The sequence below is a fragment of the Anomaloglossus baeobatrachus genome, unplaced genomic scaffold (genome assembly GCF_048569485.1).
Source record: "Anomaloglossus baeobatrachus isolate aAnoBae1 unplaced genomic scaffold, aAnoBae1.hap1 Scaffold_645, whole genome shotgun sequence".
In the NCBI taxonomy this organism is placed as follows: Eukaryota; Metazoa; Chordata; class Amphibia; order Anura; family Aromobatidae; genus Anomaloglossus; species Anomaloglossus baeobatrachus.
In genome coordinates, this window is record NW_027445014.1 from 55013 (window position 1) to 73296 (window position 18284).

The following is an 18284-nucleotide window of genomic DNA, read 5'->3' on the forward strand; positions in this document are numbered from 1 at the left end:
AGTACTTTCATTAAGTATACTAAACCGGCTAATTGGGAATAGACAAACTGTAAAAAGCCCTCTGAGAAAGCCCCTCTCTAACCTTTGTTAGTAAGCTTTTCTGTAGCCTGCCTGTTGATGTATTTTCGGTTTGAACAGTGCACAACATGAAGAGACGGAACACTGGCGGCTTGTCACAATGCCCCCCGATGACATCACAATAGCGCTGCTGCCTAGAAAACAAGCTGCGCAGAAGAAGTTGTTCTTTGGGTGGGAGGGTGGGCTAGTGGAAGGAGGGGGCAATCTCTTTTTTTCCCGGGTGGTAGGGGGATGACAGGAGAAGGGAAGCGGGTGGTGAGAAAGGTACAGAGGGCAGGGTTTGGGGGCTGGGAAGGAAAGGGAAAAGATTAGGGTTTGGGGATGATGAAAGGGCTTTCTACGGGTAAGGATGGCAAAGGGTGGCAGTGACGGAAAGTCAGGCAACCTGTCCTGTCCGTCTTTTTGTATCGTGAATTGGAAAGACTGCAAGGGGGAGGGGAGTTGCTTGCGCCCTAAAGGAGGAGTTATTCAGATTCATTGCAGTGGGCGGCGGCTGCAAAACGCACCATTCTTCTTGTTTTTGCTCTGCAAAGCAGCCTTTTCAAGGGTTGGCTTGGGTGACAAAATGTCTTGTGTAGGCGTGGGTTTGTCTCCCTCTCGCTCTCTCTCCCTAAGATGTGTCCGGCATAGGCCAGGGTGCCACTCGAGGCCCAAACCAATTCTGGTTATCGCTTCTCGGCCTTTTGGCTAAGATCAAGTGTAGTATCTGTTCTTATCAGTTTAATATCTGATACGTCCCCTATCTGGGGACCATATATTAAATGGATTTTTAGAACAGGGAGATGGAAAAAGAGCTTGCTCTGTCCACTCCACGCATTGACCTGGTATTGCAGTACCTCCAGGAACGGTGCACCCCTTCTTAACCCAGTTTCCAAAAGCAGAACTCGATTCACCTGATTCATATTAGCCCGATTAGCGAATTGAAATGAATTTTTATCTAACACACTTTTTACTTGCTTTATTCATCCAAATAGCAAACTCATCACCACTCAACTTCACCAACTCTGCTATGTCCCGTGCAGTATCTTGTTGTCAGTCTAATCTAGATCATGTGTAATTGAATGGAATAGATCCCTTTTGGACAAAGTGGAGTCAGATGCTGCAGTGACCACAGGTGTGAGAGGATCTACAATTGGCATCTGGTGTTATCTCTCTGCTTCCACTCCAAATAAAGTTACCTGTTGTTACCTGAACGTCAAATACTAAGAATGGGCGGCCTATGAAAGAATTAGTACTTTCATTAAGTATACTAAACCGGCTAATTGGGAATAGACAAACTGTAAAAAGCCCTCTGAGAAAGCCCCTCTCTAACCTTTGTTAGTAAGCTTTTCTGTAGCCTGCCTGTTGATGTATTTTCGGTTTGAACAGTGCACAACATGAAGAGACGGAACACTGGCGGCTTGTCACAATGCCCCCCGATGACATCACAATAGCGCTGCTGCCTAGAAAACAAGCTGCGCAGAAGAAGTTGTTCTTTGGGTGGGAGGGTGGGCTAGTGGAAGGAGGGGGCAATCTCTTTTTTTCCCGGGTGGTAGGGGGATGACAGGAGAAGGGAAGCGGGTGGTGAGAAAGGTACAGAGGGCAGGGTTTGGGGGCTGGGAAGGAAAGGGAAAAGATTAGGGTTTGGGGATGATGAAAGGGCTTTCTACGGGTAAGGATGGCAAAGGGTGGCAGTGACGGAAAGTCAGGCAACCTGTCCTGTCCGTCTTTTTGTATCGTGAATTGGAAAGACTGCAAGGGGGAGGGGAGTTGCTTGCGCCCTAAAGGAGGAGTTATTCAGATTCATTGCAGTGGGCGGCGGCTGCAAAACGCACCATTCTTCTTGTTTTTGCTCTGCAAAGCAGCCTTTTCAAGGGTTGGCTTGGGTGACAAAATGTCTTGTGTAGGCGTGGGTTTGTCTCCCTCTCGCTCTCTCTCCCTAAGATGTGTCCGGCATAGGCCAGGGTGCCACTCGAGGCCCAAACCAATTCTGGTTATCGCTTCTCGGCCTTTTGGCTAAGATCAAGTGTAGTATCTGTTCTTATCAGTTTAATATCTGATACGTCCCCTATCTGGGGACCATATATTAAATGGATTTTTAGAACAGGGAGATGGAAAAAGAGCTTGCTCTGTCCACTCCACGCATTGACCTGGTATTGCAGTACCTCCAGGAACGGTGCACCCCTTCTTAACCCAGTTTCCAAAAGCAGAACTCGATTCACCTGATTCATATTAGCCCGATTAGCGAATTGAAATGAATTTTTATCTAACACACTTTTTACTTGCTTTATTCATCCAAATAGCAAACTCATCACCACTCAACTTCACCAACTCTGCTATGTCCCGTGCAGTATCTTGTTGTCAGTCTAATCTAGATCATGTGTAATTGAATGGAATAGATCCCTTTTGGACAAAGTGGAGTCAGATGCTGCAGTGACCACAGGTGTGAGAGGATCTACAATTGGCATCTGGTGTTATCTCTCTGCTTCCACTCCAAATAAAGTTACCTGTTGTTACCTGAACGTCAAATACTAAGAATGGGCGGCCTATGAAAGAATTAGTACTTTCATTAAGTATACTAAACCGGCTAATTGGGAATAGACAAACTGTAAAAAGCCCTCTGAGAAAGCCCCTCTCTAACCTTTGTTAGTAAGCTTTTCTGTAGCCTGCCTGTTGATGTATTTTCGGTTTGAACAGTGCACAACATGAAGAGACGGAACACTGGCGGCTTGTCACAATGCCCCCCGATGACATCACAATAGCGCTGCTGCCTAGAAAACAAGCTGCGCAGAAGAAGTTGTTCTTTGGGTGGGAGGGTGGGCTAGTGGAAGGAGGGGGCAATCTCTTTTTTTCCCGGGTGGTAGGGGGATGACAGGAGAAGGGAAGCGGGTGGTGAGAAAGGTACAGAGGGCAGGGTTTGGGGGCTGGGAAGGAAAGGGAAAAGATTAGGGTTTGGGGATGATGAAAGGGCTTTCTACGGGTAAGGATGGCAAAGGGTGGCAGTGACGGAAAGTCAGGCAACCTGTCCTGTCCGTCTTTTTGTATCGTGAATTGGAAAGACTGCAAGGGGGAGGGGAGTTGCTTGCGCCCTAAAGGAGGAGTTATTCAGATTCATTGCAGTGGGCGGCGGCTGCAAAACGCACCATTCTTCTTGTTTTTGCTCTGCAAAGCAGCCTTTTCAAGGGTTGGCTTGGGTGACAAAATGTCTTGTGTAGGCGTGGGTTTGTCTCCCTCTCGCTCTCTCTCCCTAAGATGTGTCCGGCATAGGCCAGGGTGCCACTCGAGGCCCAAACCAATTCTGGTTATCGCTTCTCGGCCTTTTGGCTAAGATCAAGTGTAGTATCTGTTCTTATCAGTTTAATATCTGATACGTCCCCTATCTGGGGACCATATATTAAATGGATTTTTAGAACAGGGAGATGGAAAAAGAGCTTGCTCTGTCCACTCCACGCATTGACCTGGTATTGCAGTACCTCCAGGAACGGTGCACCCCTTCTTAACCCAGTTTCCAAAAGCAGAACTCGATTCACCTGATTCATATTAGCCCGATTAGCGAATTGAAATGAATTTTTATCTAACACACTTTTTACTTGCTTTATTCATCCAAATAGCAAACTCATCACCACTCAACTTCACCAACTCTGCTATGTCCCGTGCAGTATCTTGTTGTCAGTCTAATCTAGATCATGTGTAATTGAATGGAATAGATCCCTTTTGGACAAAGTGGAGTCAGATGCTGCAGTGACCACAGGTGTGAGAGGATCTACAATTGGCATCTGGTGTTATCTCTCTGCTTCCACTCCAAATAAAGTTACCTGTTGTTACCTGAACGTCAAATACTAAGAATGGGCGGCCTATGAAAGAATTAGTACTTTCATTAAGTATACTAAACCGGCTAATTGGGAATAGACAAACTGTAAAAAGCCCTCTGAGAAAGCCCCTCTCTAACCTTTGTTAGTAAGCTTTTCTGTAGCCTGCCTGTTGATGTATTTTCGGTTTGAACAGTGCACAACATGAAGAGACGGAACACTGGCGGCTTGTCACAATGCCCCCCGATGACATCACAATAGCGCTGCTGCCTAGAAAACAAGCTGCGCAGAAGAAGTTGTTCTTTGGGTGGGAGGGTGGGCTAGTGGAAGGAGGGGGCAATCTCTTTTTTTCCCGGGTGGTAGGGGGATGACAGGAGAAGGGAAGCGGGTGGTGAGAAAGGTACAGAGGGCAGGGTTTGGGGGCTGGGAAGGAAAGGGAAAAGATTAGGGTTTGGGGATGATGAAAGGGCTTTCTACGGGTAAGGATGGCAAAGGGTGGCAGTGACGGAAAGTCAGGCAACCTGTCCTGTCCGTCTTTTTGTATCGTGAATTGGAAAGACTGCAAGGGGGAGGGGAGTTGCTTGCGCCCTAAAGGAGGAGTTATTCAGATTCATTGCAGTGGGCGGCGGCTGCAAAACGCACCATTCTTCTTGTTTTTGCTCTGCAAAGCAGCCTTTTCAAGGGTTGGCTTGGGTGACAAAATGTCTTGTGTAGGCGTGGGTTTGTCTCCCTCTCGCTCTCTCTCCCTAAGATGTGTCCGGCATAGGCCAGGGTGCCACTCGAGGCCCAAACCAATTCTGGTTATCGCTTCTCGGCCTTTTGGCTAAGATCAAGTGTAGTATCTGTTCTTATCAGTTTAATATCTGATACGTCCCCTATCTGGGGACCATATATTAAATGGATTTTTAGAACAGGGAGATGGAAAAAGAGCTTGCTCTGTCCACTCCACGCATTGACCTGGTATTGCAGTACCTCCAGGAACGGTGCACCCCTTCTTAACCCAGTTTCCAAAAGCAGAACTCGATTCACCTGATTCATATTAGCCCGATTAGCGAATTGAAATGAATTTTTATCTAACACACTTTTTACTTGCTTTATTCATCCAAATAGCAAACTCATCACCACTCAACTTCACCAACTCTGCTATGTCCCGTGCAGTATCGTGTTGTCAGTCTAATCTAGATCATGTGTAATTGAATGGAATAGATCCCTTTTGGACAAAGTGGAGTCAGATGCTGCAGTGACCACAGGTGTGAGAGGATCTACAATTGGCATCTGGTGTTATCTCTCTGCTTCCACTCCAAATAAAGTTACCTGTTGTTACCTGAACGTCAAATACTAAGAATGGGCGGCCTATGAAAGAATTAGTACTTTCATTAAGTATACTAAACCGGCTAATTGGGAATAGACAAACTGTAAAAAGCCCTCTGAGAAAGCCCCTCTCTAACCTTTGTTAGTAAGCTTTTCTGTAGCCTGCCTGTTGATGTATTTTCGGTTTGAACAGTGCACAACATGAAGAGACGGAACACTGGCGGCTTGTCACAATGCCCCCCGATGACATCACAATAGCGCTGCTGCCTAGAAAACAAGCTGCGCAGAAGAAGTTGTTCTTTGGGTGGGAGGGTGGGCTAGTGGAAGGAGGGGGCAATCTCTTTTTTTCCCGGGTGGTAGGGGGATGACAGGAGAAGGGAAGCGGGTGGTGAGAAAGGTACAGAGGGCAGGGTTTGGGGGCTGGGAAGGAAAGGGAAAAGATTAGGGTTTGGGGATGATGAAAGGGCTTTCTACGGGTAAGGATGGCAAAGGGTGGCAGTGACGGAAAGTCAGGCAACCTGTCCTGTCCGTCTTTTTGTATCGTGAATTGGAAAGACTGCAAGGGGGAGGGGAGTTGCTTGCGCCCTAAAGGAGGAGTTATTCAGATTCATTGCAGTGGGCGGCGGCTGCAAAACGCACCATTCTTCTTGTTTTTGCTCTGCAAAGCAGCCTTTTCAAGGGTTGGCTTGGGTGACAAAATGTCTTGTGTAGGCGTGGGTTTGTCTCCCTCTCGCTCTCTCTCCCTAAGATGTGTCCGGCATAGGCCAGGGTGCCACTCGAGGCCCAAACCAATTCTGGTTATCGCTTCTCGGCCTTTTGGCTAAGATCAAGTGTAGTATCTGTTCTTATCAGTTTAATATCTGATACGTCCCCTATCTGGGGACCATATATTAAATGGATTTTTAGAACAGGGAGATGGAAAAAGAGCTTGCTCTGTCCACTCCACGCATTGACCTGGTATTGCAGTACCTCCAGGAACGGTGCACCCCTTCTTAACCCAGTTTCCAAAAGCAGAACTCGATTCACCTGATTCATATTAGCCCGATTAGCGAATTGAAATGAATTTTTATCTAACACACTTTTTACTTGCTTTATTCATCCAAATAGCAAACTCATCACCACTCAACTTCACCAACTCTGCTATGTCCCGTGCAGTATCTTGTTGTCAGTCTAATCTAGATCATGTGTAATTGAATGGAATAGATCCCTTTTGGACAAAGTGGAGTCAGATGCTGCAGTGACCACAGGTGTGAGAGGATCTACAATTGGCATCTGGTGTTATCTCTCTGCTTCCACTCCAAATAAAGTTACCTGTTGTTACCTGAACGTCAAATACTAAGAATGGGCGGCCTATGAAAGAATTAGTACTTTCATTAAGTATACTAAACCGGCTAATTGGGAATAGACAAACTGTAAAAAGCCCTCTGAGAAAGCCCCTCTCTAACCTTTGTTAGTAAGCTTTTCTGTAGCCTGCCTGTTGATGTATTTTCGGTTTGAACAGTGCACAACATGAAGAGACGGAACACTGGCGGCTTGTCACAATGCCCCCCGATGACATCACAATAGCGCTGCTGCCTAGAAAACAAGCTGCGCAGAAGAAGTTGTTCTTTGGGTGGGAGGGTGGGCTAGTGGAAGGAGGGGGCAATCTCTTTTTTTCCCGGGTGGTAGGGGGATGACAGGAGAAGGGAAGCGGGTGGTGAGAAAGGTACAGAGGGCAGGGTTTGGGGGCTGGGAAGGAAAGGGAAAAGATTAGGGTTTGGGGATGATGAAAGGGCTTTCTACGGGTAAGGATGGCAAAGGGTGGCAGTGACGGAAAGTCAGGCAACCTGTCCTGTCCGTCTTTTTGTATCGTGAATTGGAAAGACTGCAAGGGGGAGGGGAGTTGCTTGCGCCCTAAAGGAGGAGTTATTCAGATTCATTGCAGTGGGCGGCGGCTGCAAAACGCACCATTCTTCTTGTTTTTGCTCTGCAAAGCAGCCTTTTCAAGGGTTGGCTTGGGTGACAAAATGTCTTGTGTAGGCGTGGGTTTGTCTCCCTCTCGCTCTCTCTCCCTAAGATGTGTCCGGCATAGGCCAGGGTGCCACTCGAGGCCCAAACCAATTCTGGTTATCGCTTCTCGGCCTTTTGGCTAAGATCAAGTGTAGTATCTGTTCTTATCAGTTTAATATCTGATACGTCCCCTATCTGGGGACCATATATTAAATGGATTTTTAGAACAGGGAGATGGAAAAAGAGCTTGCTCTGTCCACTCCACGCATTGACCTGGTATTGCAGTACCTCCAGGAACGGTGCACCCCTTCTTAACCCAGTTTCCAAAAGCAGAACTCGATTCACCTGATTCATATTAGCCCGATTAGCGAATTGAAATGAATTTTTATCTAACACACTTTTTACTTGCTTTATTCATCCAAATAGCAAACTCATCACCACTCAACTTCACCAACTCTGCTATGTCCCGTGCAGTATCTTGTTGTCAGTCTAATCTAGATCATGTGTAATTGAATGGAATAGATCCCTTTTGGACAAAGTGGAGTCAGATGCTGCAGTGACCACAGGTGTGAGAGGATCTACAATTGGCATCTGGTGTTATCTCTCTGCTTCCACTCCAAATAAAGTTACCTGTTGTTACCTGAACGTCAAATACTAAGAATGGGCGGCCTATGAAAGAATTAGTACTTTCATTAAGTATACTAAACCGGCTAATTGGGAATAGACAAACTGTAAAAAGCCCTCTGAGAAAGCCCCTCTCTAACCTTTGTTAGTAAGCTTTTCTGTAGCCTGCCTGTTGATGTATTTTCGGTTTGAACAGTGCACAACATGAAGAGACGGAACACTGGCGGCTTGTCACAATGCCCCCCGATGACATCACAATAGCGCTGCTGCCTAGAAAACAAGCTGCGCAGAAGAAGTTGTTCTTTGGGTGGGAGGGTGGGCTAGTGGAAGGAGGGGGCAATCTCTTTTTTTCCCGGGTGGTAGGGGGATGACAGGAGAAGGGAAGCGGGTGGTGAGAAAGGTACAGAGGGCAGGGTTTGGGGGCTGGGAAGGAAAGGGAAAAGATTAGGGTTTGGGGATGATGAAAGGGCTTTCTACGGGTAAGGATGGCAAAGGGTGGCAGTGACGGAAAGTCAGGCAACCTGTCCTGTCCGTCTTTTTGTATCGTGAATTGGAAAGACTGCAAGGGGGAGGGGAGTTGCTTGCGCCCTAAAGGAGGAGTTATTCAGATTCATTGCAGTGGGCGGCGGCTGCAAAACGCACCATTCTTCTTGTTTTTGCTCTGCAAAGCAGCCTTTTCAAGGGTTGGCTTGGGTGACAAAATGTCTTGTGTAGGCGTGGGTTTGTCTCCCTCTCGCTCTCTCTCCCTAAGATGTGTCCGGCATAGGCCAGGGTGCCACTCGAGGCCCAAACCAATTCTGGTTATCGCTTCTCGGCCTTTTGGCTAAGATCAAGTGTAGTATCTGTTCTTATCAGTTTAATATCTGATACGTCCCCTATCTGGGGACCATATATTAAATGGATTTTTAGAACAGGGAGATGGAAAAAGAGCTTGCTCTGTCCACTCCACGCATTGACCTGGTATTGCAGTACCTCCAGGAACGGTGCACCCCTTCTTAACCCAGTTTCCAAAAGCAGAACTCGATTCACCTGATTCATATTAGCCCGATTAGCGAATTGAAATGAATTTTTATCTAACACACTTTTTACTTGCTTTATTCATCCAAATAGCAAACTCATCACCACTCAACTTCACCAACTCTGCTATGTCCCGTGCAGTATCTTGTTGTCAGTCTAATCTAGATCATGTGTAATTGAATGGAATAGATCCCTTTTGGACAAAGTGGAGTCAGATGCTGCAGTGACCACAGGTGTGAGAGGATCTACAATTGGCATCTGGTGTTATCTCTCTGCTTCCACTCCAAATAAAGTTACCTGTTGTTACCTGAACGTCAAATACTAAGAATGGGCGGCCTATGAAAGAATTAGTACTTTCATTAAGTATACTAAACCGGCTAATTGGGAATAGACAAACTGTAAAAAGCCCTCTGAGAAAGCCCCTCTCTAACCTTTGTTAGTAAGCTTTTCTGTAGCCTGCCTGTTGATGTATTTTCGGTTTGAACAGTGCACAACATGAAGAGACGGAACACTGGCGGCTTGTCACAATGCCCCCCGATGACATCACAATAGCGCTGCTGCCTAGAAAACAAGCTGCGCAGAAGAAGTTGTTCTTTGGGTGGGAGGGTGGGCTAGTGGAAGGAGGGGGCAATCTCTTTTTTTCCCGGGTGGTAGGGGGATGACAGGAGAAGGGAAGCGGGTGGTGAGAAAGGTACAGAGGGCAGGGTTTGGGGGCTGGGAAGGAAAGGGAAAAGATTAGGGTTTGGGGATGATGAAAGGGCTTTCTACGGGTAAGGATGGCAAAGGGTGGCAGTGACGGAAAGTCAGGCAACCTGTCCTGTCCGTCTTTTTGTATCGTGAATTGGAAAGACTGCAAGGGGGAGGGGAGTTGCTTGCGCCCTAAAGGAGGAGTTATTCAGATTCATTGCAGTGGGCGGCGGCTGCAAAACGCACCATTCTTCTTGTTTTTGCTCTGCAAAGCAGCCTTTTCAAGGGTTGGCTTGGGTGACAAAATGTCTTGTGTAGGCGTGGGTTTGTCTCCCTCTCGCTCTCTCTCCCTAAGATGTGTCCGGCATAGGCCAGGGTGCCACTCGAGGCCCAAACCAATTCTGGTTATCGCTTCTCGGCCTTTTGGCTAAGATCAAGTGTAGTATCTGTTCTTATCAGTTTAATATCTGATACGTCCCCTATCTGGGGACCATATATTAAATGGATTTTTAGAACAGGGAGATGGAAAAAGAGCTTGCTCTGTCCACTCCACGCATTGACCTGGTATTGCAGTACCTCCAGGAACGGTGCACCCCTTCTTAACCCAGTTTCCAAAAGCAGAACTCGATTCACCTGATTCATATTAGCCCGATTAGCGAATTGAAATGAATTTTTATCTAACACACTTTTTACTTGCTTTATTCATCCAAATAGCAAACTCATCACCACTCAACTTCACCAACTCTGCTATGTCCCGTGCAGTATCTTGTTGTCAGTCTAATCTAGATCATGTGTAATTGAATGGAATAGATCCCTTTTGGACAAAGTGGAGTCAGATGCTGCAGTGACCACAGGTGTGAGAGGATCTACAATTGGCATCTGGTGTTATCTCTCTGCTTCCACTCCAAATAAAGTTACCTGTTGTTACCTGAACGTCAAATACTAAGAATGGGCGGCCTATGAAAGAATTAGTACTTTCATTAAGTATACTAAACCGGCTAATTGGGAATAGACAAACTGTAAAAAGCCCTCTGAGAAAGCCCCTCTCTAACCTTTGTTAGTAAGCTTTTCTGTAGCCTGCCTGTTGATGTATTTTCGGTTTGAACAGTGCACAACATGAAGAGACGGAACACTGGCGGCTTGTCACAATGCCCCCCGATGACATCACAATAGCGCTGCTGCCTAGAAAACAAGCTGCGCAGAAGAAGTTGTTCTTTGGGTGGGAGGGTGGGCTAGTGGAAGGAGGGGGCAATCTCTTTTTTTCCCGGGTGGTAGGGGGATGACAGGAGAAGGGAAGCGGGTGGTGAGAAAGGTACAGAGGGCAGGGTTTGGGGGCTGGGAAGGAAAGGGAAAAGATTAGGGTTTGGGGATGATGAAAGGGCTTTCTACGGGTAAGGATGGCAAAGGGTGGCAGTGACGGAAAGTCAGGCAACCTGTCCTGTCCGTCTTTTTGTATCGTGAATTGGAAAGACTGCAAGGGGGAGGGGAGTTGCTTGCGCCCTAAAGGAGGAGTTATTCAGATTCATTGCAGTGGGCGGCGGCTGCAAAACGCACCATTCTTCTTGTTTTTGCTCTGCAAAGCAGCCTTTTCAAGGGTTGGCTTGGGTGACAAAATGTCTTGTGTAGGCGTGGGTTTGTCTCCCTCTCGCTCTCTCTCCCTAAGATGTGTCCGGCATAGGCCAGGGTGCCACTCGAGGCCCAAACCAATTCTGGTTATCGCTTCTCGGCCTTTTGGCTAAGATCAAGTGTAGTATCTGTTCTTATCAGTTTAATATCTGATACGTCCCCTATCTGGGGACCATATATTAAATGGATTTTTAGAACAGGGAGATGGAAAAAGAGCTTGCTCTGTCCACTCCACGCATTGACCTGGTATTGCAGTACCTCCAGGAACGGTGCACCCCTTCTTAACCCAGTTTCCAAAAGCAGAACTCGATTCACCTGATTCATATTAGCCCGATTAGCGAATTGAAATGAATTTTTATCTAACACACTTTTTACTTGCTTTATTCATCCAAATAGCAAACTCATCACCACTCAACTTCACCAACTCTGCTATGTCCCGTGCAGTATCTTGTTGTCAGTCTAATCTAGATCATGTGTAATTGAATGGAATAGATCCCTTTTGGACAAAGTGGAGTCAGATGCTGCAGTGACCACAGGTGTGAGAGGATCTACAATTGGCATCTGGTGTTATCTCTCTGCTTCCACTCCAAATAAAGTTACCTGTTGTTACCTGAACGTCAAATACTAAGAATGGGCGGCCTATGAAAGAATTAGTACTTTCATTAAGTATACTAAACCGGCTAATTGGGAATAGACAAACTGTAAAAAGCCCTCTGAGAAAGCCCCTCTCTAACCTTTGTTAGTAAGCTTTTCTGTAGCCTGCCTGTTGATGTATTTTCGGTTTGAACAGTGCACAACATGAAGAGACGGAACACTGGCGGCTTGTCACAATGCCCCCCGATGACATCACAATAGCGCTGCTGCCTAGAAAACAAGCTGCGCAGAAGAAGTTGTTCTTTGGGTGGGAGGGTGGGCTAGTGGAAGGAGGGGGCAATCTCTTTTTTTCCCGGGTGGTAGGGGGATGACAGGAGAAGGGAAGCGGGTGGTGAGAAAGGTACAGAGGGCAGGGTTTGGGGGCTGGGAAGGAAAGGGAAAAGATTAGGGTTTGGGGATGATGAAAGGGCTTTCTACGGGTAAGGATGGCAAAGGGTGGCAGTGACGGAAAGTCAGGCAACCTGTCCTGTCCGTCTTTTTGTATCGTGAATTGGAAAGACTGCAAGGGGGAGGGGAGTTGCTTGCGCCCTAAAGGAGGAGTTATTCAGATTCATTGCAGTGGGCGGCGGCTGCAAAACGCACCATTCTTCTTGTTTTTGCTCTGCAAAGCAGCCTTTTCAAGGGTTGGCTTGGGTGACAAAATGTCTTGTGTAGGCGTGGGTTTGTCTCCCTCTCGCTCTCTCTCCCTAAGATGTGTCCGGCATAGGCCAGGGTGCCACTCGAGGCCCAAACCAATTCTGGTTATCGCTTCTCGGCCTTTTGGCTAAGATCAAGTGTAGTATTTGTTCTTATCAGTTTAATATCTGATACGTCCCCTATCTGGGGACCATATATTAAATGGATTTTTAGAACAGGGAGATGGAAAAAGAGCTTGCTCTGTCCACTCCACGCATTGACCTGGTATTGCAGTACCTCCAGGAACGGTGCACCCCTTCTTAACCCAGTTTCCAAAAGCAGAACTCGATTCACCTGATTCATATTAGCCCGATTAGCGAATTGAAATAAATTTTTATCTAACACACTTTTTACTTGCTTTATTCATCCAAATAGCAAACTCATCACCACTCAACTTCACCAACTCTGCTATGTCCCGTGCAGTATCTTGTTGTCAGTCTAATCTAGATCATGTGTAATTGAATGGAATAGATCCCTTTTGGACAAAGTGGAGTCAGATGCTGCAGTGACCACAGGTGTGAGAGGATCTACAATTGGCATCTGGTGTTATCTCTCTGCTTCCACTCCAAATAAAGTTACCTGTTGTTACCTGAACGTCAAATACTAAGAATGGGCGGCCTATGAAAGAATTAGTACTTTCATTAAGTATACTAAACCGGCTAATTGGGAATAGACAAACTGTAAAAAGCCCTCTGAGAAAGCCCCTCTCTAACCTTTGTTAGTAAGCTTTTCTGTAGCCTGCCTGTTGATGTATTTTCGGTTTGAACAGTGCACAACATGAAGAGACGGAACACTGGCGGCTTGTCACAATGCCCCCCGATGACATCACAATAGCGCTGCTGCCTAGAAAACAAGCTGCGCAGAAGAAGTTGTTCTTTGGGTGGGAGGGTGGGCTAGTGGAAGGAGGGGGCAATCTCTTTTTTTCCCGGGTGGTAGGGGGATGACAGGAGAAGGGAAGCGGGTGGTGAGAAAGGTACAGAGGGCAGGGTTTGGGGGCTGGGAAGGAAAGGGAAAAGATTAGGGTTTGGGGATGATGAAAGGGCTTTCTACGGGTAAGGATGGCAAAGGGTGGCAGTGACGGAAAGTCAGACAACCTGTCCTGTCCGTCTTTTTGTATCGTGAATTGGAAAGACTGCAAGGGGGAGGGGAGTTGCTTGCGCCCTAAAGGAGGAGTTATTCAGATTCATTGCAGTGGGCGGCGGCTGCAAAACGCACCATTCTTCTTGTTTTTGCTCTGCAAAGCAGCCTTTTCAAGGGTTGGCTTGGGTGACAAAATGTCTTGTGTAGGCGTGGGTTTGTCTCCCTCTCGCTCTCTCTCCCTAAGATGTGTCCGGCATAGGCCAGGGTGCCACTCGAGGCCCAAACCAATTCTGGTTATCGCTTCTCGGCCTTTTGGCTAAGATCAAGTGTAGTATCTGTTCTTATCAGTTTAATATCTGATACGTCCCCTATCTGGGGACCATATATTAAATGGATTTTTAGAACAGGGAGATGGAAAAAGAGCTTGCTCTGTCCACTCCACGCATTGACCTGGTATTGCAGTACCTCCAGGAACGGTGCACCCCTTCTTAACCCAGTTTCCAAAAGCAGAACTCGATTCACCTGATTCATATTAGCCCGATTAGCGAATTGAAATGAATTTTTATCTAACACACTTTTTACTTGCTTTATTCATCCAAATAGCAAACTCATCACCACTCAACTTCACCAACTCTGCTATGTCCCGTGCAGTATCTTGTTGTCAGTCTAATCTAGATCATGTGTAATTGAATGGAATAGATCCCTTTTGGACAAAGTGGAGTCAGATGCTGCAGTGACCACAGGTGTGAGAGGATCTACAATTGGCATCTGGTGTTATCTCTCTGCTTCCACTCCAAATAAAGTTACCTGTTGTTACCTGAACGTCAAATACTAAGAATGGGCGGCCTATGAAAGAATTAGTACTTTCATTAAGTATACTAAACCGGCTAATTGGGAATAGACAAACTGTAAAAAGCCCTCTGAGAAAGCCCCTCTCTAACCTTTGTTAGTAAGCTTTTCTGTAGCCTGCCTGTTGATGTATTTTCGGTTTGAACAGTGCACAACATGAAGAGACGGAACACTGGCGGCTTGTCACAATGCCCCCCGAAGACATCACAATAGCGCTGCTGCCTAGAAAACAAGCTGCGCAGAAGAAGTTGTTCTTTGGGTGGGAGGGTGGGCTAGTGGAAGGAGGGGGCAATCTCTTTTTTTCCCGGGTGGTAGGGGGATGACAGGAGAAGGGAAGCGGGTGGTGAGAAAGGTACAGAGGGCAGGGTTTGGGGGCTGGGAAGGAAAGGGAAAAGATTAGGGTTTGGGGATGATGAAAGGGCTTTCTACGGGTAAGGATGGCAAAGGGTGGCAGTGACGGAAAGTCAGGCAACCTGTCCTGTCCGTCTTTTTGTATCGTGAATTGGAAAGACTGCAAGGGGGAGGGGAGTTGCTTGCGCCCTAAAGGAGGAGTTATTCAGATTCATTGCAGTGGGCGGCGGCTGCAAAACGCACCATTCTTCTTGTTTTTGCTCTGCAAAGCAGCCTTTTCAAGGGTTGGCTTGGGTGACAAAATGTCTTGTGTAGGCGTGGGTTTGTCTCCCTCTCGCTCTCTCTCCCTAAGATGTGTCCGGCATAGGCCAGGGTGCCACTCGAGGCCCAAACCAATTCTGGTTATCGCTTCTCGGCCTTTTGGCTAAGATCAAGTGTAGTATCTGTTCTTATCAGTTTAATATCTGATACGTCCCCTATCTGGGGACCATATATTAAATGGATTTTTAGAACAGGGAGATGGAAAAAGAGCTTGCTCTGTCCACTCCACGCATTGACCTGGTATTGCAGTACCTCCAGGAACGGTGCACCCCTTCTTAACCCAGTTTCCAAAAGCAGAACTCGATTCACCTGATTCATATTAGCCCGATTAGCGAATTGAAATGAATTTTTATCTAACACACTTTTTACTTGCTTTATTCATCCAAATAGCAAACTCATCACCACTCAACTTCACCAACTCTGCTATGTCCCGTGCAGTATCTTGTTGTCAGTCTAATCTAGATCATGTGTAATTGAATGGAATAGATCCCTTTTGGACAAAGTGGAGTCAGATGCTGCAGTGACCACAGGTGTGAGAGGATCTACAATTGGCATCTGGTGTTATCTCTCTGCTTCCACTCCAAATAAAGTTACCTGTTGTTACCTGAACGTCAAATACTAAGAATGGGCGGCCTATGAAAGAATTAGTACTTTCATTAAGTATACTAAACCGGCTAATTGGGAATAGACAAACTGTAAAAAGCCCTCTGAGAAAGCCCCTCTCTAACCTTTGTTAGTAAGCTTTTCTGTAGCCTGCCTGTTGATGTATTTTCGGTTTGAACAGTGCACAACATGAAGAGACGGAACACTGGCGGCTTGTCACAATGCCCCCCGATGACATCACAATAGCGCTGCTGCCTAGAAAACAAGCTGCGCAGAAGAAGTTGTTCTTTGGGTGGGAGGGTGGGCTAGTGGAAGGAGGGGGCAATCTCTTTTTTTCCCGGGTGGTAGGGGGATGACAGGAGAAGGGAAGCGGGTGGTGAGAAAGGTACAGAGGGCAGGGTTTGGGGGCTGGGAAGGAAAGGGAAAAGATTAGGGTTTGGGGATGATGAAAGGGCTTTCTACGGGTAAGGATGGCAAAGGGTGGCAGTGACGGAAAGTCAGGCAACCTGTCCTGTCCGTCTTTTTGTATCGTGAATTGGAAAGACTGCAAGGGGGAGGGGAGTTGCTTGCGCCCTAAAGGAGGAGTTATTCAGATTCATTGCAGTGGGCGGCGGCTGCAAAACGCACCATTCTTCTTGTTTTTGCTCTGCAAAGCAGCCTTTTCAAGGGTTGGCTTGGGTGACAAAATGTCTTGTGTAGGCGTGGGTTTGTCTCCCTCTCGCTCTCTCTCCCTAAGATGTGTCCGGCATAGGCCAGGGTGCCACTCGAGGCCCAAACCAATTCTGGTTATCGCTTCTCGGCCTTTTGGCTAAGATCAAGTGTAGTATCTGTTCTTATCAGTTTAATATCTGATACGTCCCCTATCTGGGGACCATATATTAAATGGATTTTTAGAACAGGGAGATGGAAAAAGAGCTTGCTCTGTCCACTCCACGCATTGACCTGGTATTGCAGTACCTCCAGGAACAGTGCACCCCTTCTTAACCCAGTTTCCAAAAGCAGAACTCGATTCACCTGATTCATATTAGCCCGATTAGCGAATTGAAATGAATTTTTATCTAACACACTTTTTACTTGCTTTATTCATCCAAATAGCAAACTCATCACCACTCAACTTCACCAACTCTGCTATGTCCCGTGCAGTATCTTGTTGTCAGTCTAATCTAGATCATGTGTAATTGAATGGAATAGATCCCTTTTGGACAAAGTGGAGTCAGATGCTGCAGTGACCACAGGTGTGAGAGGATCTACAATTGGCATCTGGTGTTATCTCTCTGCTTCCACTCCAAATAAAGTTACCTGTTGTTACCTGAACGTCAAATACTAAGAATGGGCGGCCTATGAAAGAATTAGTACTTTCATTAAGTATACTAAACCGGCTAATTGGGAATAGACAAACTGTAAAAAGCCCTCTGAGAAAGCCCCTCTCTAACCTTTGTTAGTAAGCTTTTCTGTAGCCTGCCTGTTGATGTATTTTCGGTTTGAACAGTGCACAACATGAAGAGACGGAACACTGGCGGCTTGTCACAATGCCCCCCGATGACATCACAATAGCGCTGCTGCCTAGAAAACAAGCTGCGCAGAAGAAGTTGTTCTTTGGGTGGGAGGGTGGGCTAGTGGAAGGAGGGGGCAATCTCTTTTTTTCCCGGGTGGTAGGGGGATGACAGGAGAAGGGAAGCGGGTGGTGAGAAAGGTACAGAGGGCAGGGTTTGGGGGCTGGGAAGGAAAGGGAAAAGATTAGGGTTTGGGGATGATGAAAGGGCTTTCTACGGGTAAGGATGGCAAAGGGTGGCAGTGACGGAAAGTCAGGCAACCTGTCCTGTCCGTCTTTTTGTATCGTGAATTGGAAAGACTGCAAGGGGGAGGGGAGTTGCTTGCGCCCTAAAGGAGGAGTTATTCAGATTCATTGCAGTGGGCGGCGGCTGCAAAACGCACCATTCTTCTTGTTTTTGCTCTGCAAAGCAGCCTTTTCAAGGGTTGGCTTGGGTGACAAAATGTCTTGTGTAGGCGTGGGTTTGTCTCCCTCTCGCTCTCTCTCCCTAAGATGTGTCCGGCATAGGCCAGGGTGCCACTCGAGGCCCAAACCAATTCTGGTTATCGCTTCTCGGCCTTTTGGCTAAGATCAAGTGTAGTATCTGTTCTTATCAGTTTAATATCTGATACGTCCCCTATCTGGGGACCATATATTAAATGGATTTTTAGAACAGGGAGATGGAAAAAGAGCTTGCTCTGTCCACTCCACGCATTGACCTGGTATTGCAGTACCTCCAGGAACGGTGCACCCCTTCTTAACCCAGTTTCCAAAAGCAGAACTCGATTCACCTGATTCATATTAGCCCGATTAGCGAATTGAAATGAATTTTTATCTAACACACTTTTTACTTGCTTTATTCATCCAAATAGCAAACTCATCACCACTCAACTTCACCAACTCTGCTATGTCCCGTGCAGTATCTTGTTGTCAGTCTAATCTAGATCATGTGTAATTGAATGGAATAGATCCCTTTTGGACAAAGTGGAGTCAGATGCTGCAGTGACCACAGGTGTGAGAGGATCTACAATTGGCATCTGGTGTTATCTCTCTGCTTCCACTCCAAATAAAGTTACCTGTTGTTACCTGAACGTCAAATA

General features: G+C 46.7%; 14 non-coding genes across 14 annotated transcripts; all 14 read left to right on the forward strand.

Annotated features, from left to right (window-relative positions):
* Nucleotides 1-745: 745 nt before the first annotated feature.
* LOC142286171 (U2 spliceosomal RNA) lies at nucleotides 746-936 on the forward strand. Its single transcript, XR_012747384.1, has one exon. It is a non-coding gene; the product is annotated as a U2 spliceosomal RNA (small nuclear RNA).
* Nucleotides 937-2053: 1117 nt separating this feature from the next.
* On the forward strand, nucleotides 2054-2244 carry LOC142286172 (U2 spliceosomal RNA). Its single transcript, XR_012747385.1, has one exon. It is a non-coding gene; the product is annotated as a U2 spliceosomal RNA (small nuclear RNA).
* A 1117-nt stretch (nucleotides 2245-3361) lies between these two features.
* On the forward strand, nucleotides 3362-3552 carry LOC142286173 (U2 spliceosomal RNA). Its single transcript, XR_012747386.1, has one exon. It is a non-coding gene; the product is annotated as a U2 spliceosomal RNA (small nuclear RNA).
* A 1117-nt stretch (nucleotides 3553-4669) lies between these two features.
* Nucleotides 4670-4860, forward strand: LOC142286174 (U2 spliceosomal RNA). Its single transcript, XR_012747387.1, has one exon. It is a non-coding gene; the product is annotated as a U2 spliceosomal RNA (small nuclear RNA).
* Nucleotides 4861-5977: 1117 nt separating this feature from the next.
* LOC142286175 (U2 spliceosomal RNA) lies at nucleotides 5978-6168 on the forward strand. The gene has a single exon (XR_012747388.1). It is a non-coding gene; the product is annotated as a U2 spliceosomal RNA (small nuclear RNA).
* A 1117-nt stretch (nucleotides 6169-7285) lies between these two features.
* LOC142286176 (U2 spliceosomal RNA) lies at nucleotides 7286-7476 on the forward strand. The gene has a single exon (XR_012747389.1). It is a non-coding gene; the product is annotated as a U2 spliceosomal RNA (small nuclear RNA).
* Nucleotides 7477-8593: 1117 nt separating this feature from the next.
* LOC142286177 (U2 spliceosomal RNA) lies at nucleotides 8594-8784 on the forward strand. Its single transcript, XR_012747390.1, has one exon. It is a non-coding gene; the product is annotated as a U2 spliceosomal RNA (small nuclear RNA).
* Nucleotides 8785-9901: 1117 nt separating this feature from the next.
* On the forward strand, nucleotides 9902-10092 carry LOC142286179 (U2 spliceosomal RNA). The gene has a single exon (XR_012747392.1). It is a non-coding gene; the product is annotated as a U2 spliceosomal RNA (small nuclear RNA).
* A 1117-nt stretch (nucleotides 10093-11209) lies between these two features.
* On the forward strand, nucleotides 11210-11400 carry LOC142286180 (U2 spliceosomal RNA). Its single transcript, XR_012747393.1, has one exon. It is a non-coding gene; the product is annotated as a U2 spliceosomal RNA (small nuclear RNA).
* A 1117-nt stretch (nucleotides 11401-12517) lies between these two features.
* LOC142286124 (U2 spliceosomal RNA) lies at nucleotides 12518-12708 on the forward strand. The gene has a single exon (XR_012747341.1). It is a non-coding gene; the product is annotated as a U2 spliceosomal RNA (small nuclear RNA).
* A 1117-nt stretch (nucleotides 12709-13825) lies between these two features.
* LOC142286181 (U2 spliceosomal RNA) lies at nucleotides 13826-14016 on the forward strand. The gene has a single exon (XR_012747394.1). It is a non-coding gene; the product is annotated as a U2 spliceosomal RNA (small nuclear RNA).
* Nucleotides 14017-15133: 1117 nt separating this feature from the next.
* LOC142286182 (U2 spliceosomal RNA) lies at nucleotides 15134-15324 on the forward strand. The gene has a single exon (XR_012747395.1). It is a non-coding gene; the product is annotated as a U2 spliceosomal RNA (small nuclear RNA).
* Nucleotides 15325-16441: 1117 nt separating this feature from the next.
* Nucleotides 16442-16632, forward strand: LOC142286065 (U2 spliceosomal RNA). Its single transcript, XR_012747286.1, has one exon. It is a non-coding gene; the product is annotated as a U2 spliceosomal RNA (small nuclear RNA).
* Nucleotides 16633-17749: 1117 nt separating this feature from the next.
* Nucleotides 17750-17940, forward strand: LOC142286183 (U2 spliceosomal RNA). Its single transcript, XR_012747396.1, has one exon. It is a non-coding gene; the product is annotated as a U2 spliceosomal RNA (small nuclear RNA).
* Nucleotides 17941-18284: the final 344 nt, after the last annotated feature.